Source organism: Piliocolobus tephrosceles, unplaced genomic scaffold (genome assembly GCF_002776525.5).
Source record: "Piliocolobus tephrosceles isolate RC106 unplaced genomic scaffold, ASM277652v3 unscaffolded_14175, whole genome shotgun sequence".
Taxonomy (NCBI): Eukaryota; Metazoa; Chordata; class Mammalia; order Primates; family Cercopithecidae; genus Piliocolobus; species Piliocolobus tephrosceles.
The window spans coordinates 1-4,199 of record NW_022295616.1 but is presented as its reverse complement, the minus strand read 5'-3'; the positions used below and the strand labels follow the sequence as shown (position 1 = coordinate 4,199).

Genomic DNA, 4,199 nt, shown 5'->3' with positions numbered 1-4,199 from the left:
TTCATTTTCAGTTGCTGCTGGTATCATGTGTTTTAAGAAATGTGTACAGTATGAAAAATTTGAAAATACTCATGAATGAAAAATGTCTTAGGAAAAAGTAGATATTTTCATGCAATTGTGTATAGTCTCACTGTGTAAATTTCAAGGCAAGATTTGTTTCCTGTAAAACAGATCACTGTTCTGTGAGAGAATGTTCTTTACTTGTCTTAGTGCATTCCTTTTGTCTCCTTCTACATTGCATTATTTTGCTCTATTCTTTATTTTTGTGAGCAAATGGCATGCCAGTTAAAACAAAAACTATCTCACCTGTAGAAAAAGAAAGTATGGATTTTAAAAACCAAGAACTAATAAAATCCTTATTAAATAACACCACTTGCTTCAAGTAAAAAATGACTTAAACACTAGTAACAAAAAAAGACAAAACACATTTCTTGAATAATTCAAAGATAAATGTCTGCTGAATGTTTTAGCTCAGATGTTTCAGAATGCTGCTGTATGTTTTATGCGGAATTTGAGGGGAAGATTTCATAGCAGAAGATGTTCCTGTGGACTGTATTGACTTAAGTGGTGACCCAACTGGACTGTGAAACTGCGGGATGTCTATGGACTCAAGCTGCTTATTAGAGAGTTAGTGTTGTTCAGAAATCCTGCCTCATGTCCTCTCTCCCCAAGTTTCTCATCCTCTACTGGCTCAGTTTCTAACATTTCAGGATCTTCTTTCCCGCTAAAGAACTTGTCCAAGTAACTGGTGTGTTTTCCTTCTCAACTTGTTCATTCTTCCTTACCTCAGAAAACTGATTTATGAGAAAACAGTCCTCCCCACCACTCACAAACTGGCTGTCCCAAGAAGATTGGTACAGGGCTTCTAATTGAGCCAGATTTGCCATTCCTTTTTCCTGTTTTTCTTAGCTTACTGACTTTGATATCAACCTTTTCAGTTCTAGTTGGGACACTGAGCTATTCAAGTCATTTATCAACAACATCAGTAGGCTCATGTTGGGAACTAAGTTGAATAGTTCCTGCAATAAAATAATCAAAGTCAAACCCCTGATTCTTTTCTCTTTCTTTTCCAGCCAGTTGCTGTGATGCTTCCTCTAGTGCTATCTGGGCTTTAACCAGTCCATACCTTTCACATTTTGATTTGCCTTTCTTATCAGATTTTTCTTTGCTTTGTTCTTTCCAATTGGAAAGATCTATAATAAGCCTGGGTTCATAGTAATGGTTAACTTCACTCTCTCCAAACTAAGTTACATAAATATGATGATGACCTTGTTTTGTAGTTACAAGTATGACTACACTCCAGATCACAATATTTGTTTTCATGAAGATCTGGGTACTGTCAACAAGGCTCAGTAGAATAATTGGTATCAAAAGCAGGGTCCTCCAGATACTTTTCCTAATCTCCATCCAAATATTTTCAGGGATCAACTTGTACTTCTTTTTCATCAGTGACACCAGACAGAGCTCTTGGATCAAGCTGAACTTCATCAATATCAAAGTTGTTATGTATAGGCCAATCATACTCTGAAAATTGACAATCATGGTACCTTTCCCAGTTATAAATGTGACTGTGAGTTTCATCCATAAGCAAAATATTATCAACTTTATCTTCAATGTGAAAAGGATGGCTTGAAATTGGCTCACCCATTGAAAAAGAGTATATGCTCATGTAAGAATGGGAGAGTGCTTCTTCTACTGTTAAGCAATCCATGGGGCTAAATGTAAAAATTTGTTTCAGGAAATCCAGTGCTTCTCTAATAATTCCTGGAAACAGCAGAGTTAAAGGTTTGTGTGGCTCAGTCATGTCATTTCTAATGTAAAGTGGAATTACTCTGAGAAGCTCCTGACGATCTTCCTCATGTGCATCAGGAATCGATTATAAAATCAGCTGCATCTGTTCAAATTCATGTGCACCTGCAAAAAGGGTTTTACCAGTCAGTATTTCAGCAAAGATGCAGCCTGCAGCCCACGTGTCAATGGCTTTAGCATAATTGTTAGGAGAAAGTAAAAGCTGTGGAGATCTGTACCATTTAGTAACCAATCCTTCAGAAAGATGACCCTTATGGGAATTATGAGTATCCATGATCCGTGCAAGACCAAAGTCACCTATCTTCAGCACCAGGTTTTCAGTATTAATGAAAAGAATAGCTGGTTTGAGATCTCTGTGCAGTACGTTTGCAGAGTGAATATACTTGAGCCCCAGTAGCAGCTGATACGTGAACAGCCTGGCATGCTCTTACAGTAAAGGGCCCTGCTCCAGCACATTAGCCAAGTCTGTCTCCATGTACTCCTGAGCAATGTAAACACTGTTCAACTCTGTAAGAGAGTCCACATCGTCTGTTAATTGGCTTCCACTGGGACCAAGAATTTCAAACACTTTCACAGTGTTATCATGGTCAAGTCTTCTAATAATTTTGATTTTACGTACAGCATGTTTGACATTCTGGGAATTGGTAAGGGCCATTTTCTTGATGACCACTCTTTTATCACCTTCAATGCCTATAGCAGAAAAAAACCAAACCATTGCCTCCAAAACCCAATGGTTTTAAGTCCATATACCCAGAACCCAGATCAAAACCATGAATGTTCATGAGACTTTCAAATTTCTCTGCCATTTTGAAACCCTTACTATTGCCTTTTCTTTTCAAATGGTTGAACTTGTGTAAACAAGGAAGAAAATTGGCATCAGAAGGAAAGATCTTTCAAAAAGGGAGAAGAGGGGGGCAGAGCAAGATGGCCGAATAGGAACAGCTCCAGTCTCCATATCCCAGCGCCAGCGACACGGAAGACCGGTGATTTCTGCATTTTCAACTGAGGTACTGGGGTCATCTCACTCGGGAGTACCGGACAATCCATGCGGGTCAGCTGCTGCAGCCCGACCAGCGAGAGCTGAAGCAGGGCGGGGCATTGCCTCACCTGGGAAGCGCGAGGGGGAAGGGAGTCCCTTTTCCTAGCCAGGGGAACTGAGACACACAACACCTGGAAAATCGGGACACTCCCACCCCAATACTGCGCTATAACACCGGCACACCGGAGAATATATCCCACACCTGGCCGGGAGGGTCCCACGCCCAGGGAGCCTCCCTCCTTGCTAACACAGCAGTCTGCGGCAATCTAACCGCAAGGCAGCAGCGAGGCTGGGGGAGGGGTGCCCACCATCTCTGAGGCTTAAGTAGGTAAACTAAGCTGCTGGGAAGCTCGAACTGGGTGGAGCTCACAGCAGCTCAAGGAAACCTGCCTGTCTCTGTAGACTGCGCCTCTGGGGACAGGGCCCAGCTAAAGGTGCAGAAGCCTGTGCAAATGCGAATGACTCTGTCTGACAGCTTTGAAGAGAGCAGTGGATCTCCCAACACGGAGGTTGAAATCTGAGAAGGGGCAGTCTGCCTGCTCAAGTGGGTTCCTGACCCCTGAGTAGCCTAACTGGGAGACATCCCCCACTAGGGGCAGTCTGACACCCCACACCTCACAGGGTGGAGTACACCCCTGAGAGGAAGCTTCCAAAGCAAGAATCAGACAGGTGCACTCGCTGTTCAGCAATATTCTATCTTCTGCAACCTCTGCTGCTGATACCCAGGCAAACAGGGTCTGGAGTGGACCTCAAGCAATCTCCAACAGACCTATAGCTGAAGGTACTGACTGTCAGAAGGAAAACTATCAAACAGGAAGGTCACCGATACAAAAACCCCATCAGTACATCACCATCATCAAAGACCAGAGACAGATAAAACCACAAAGATGGGGAAAAAGCAGGGCAGAAAAGCTGGAAATTCAAAAACTAAGAGCGCATCTCCTCCTGCAAAGGAGCACAGCCCATCGCCAGAAACGTATCAAAGCTGGTCAGAGAATGATTTTGACGAGATGAGAGAAGAAGGCTTCAGTCCATCAAACCTCTCAGAGCTAAAGGAGGAATTACGTACCCAGCGCAAAGAAACTAAAAATCTTGAAAAAAGAGTGGAAGAATTGACAGCTAGACTAATTAATGCAGAGAAGGTCATAAACGAAATGACAGAGATGAAAACCATGACACGAGAAATACGTGACAAATGCACAAGCTTCAGTAACCGACTCGATCCACTGGAAGAAAGAGTATCAGCAATGGAGGTTCAAATGAATGAAATGAAGCGAGAAGAGAAACCAAAAGAAAAAAGAAGAAAAAGAAATGAACAAAGCCTGTAAGAAGTATGGGATTATGTAAAAAG

The 4,199-nt window shown here is 42.3% G+C and overlaps 1 pseudogene; it reads right to left on the bottom strand.

Moving 5' to 3' along the window:
- Positions 1-466: 466 nt before the first annotated feature.
- On the bottom strand, positions 467-2,615 carry LOC111533578 (annotated as a pseudogene).
- Between the last annotated feature and the right edge of the window lie 1,584 nt (positions 2,616-4,199).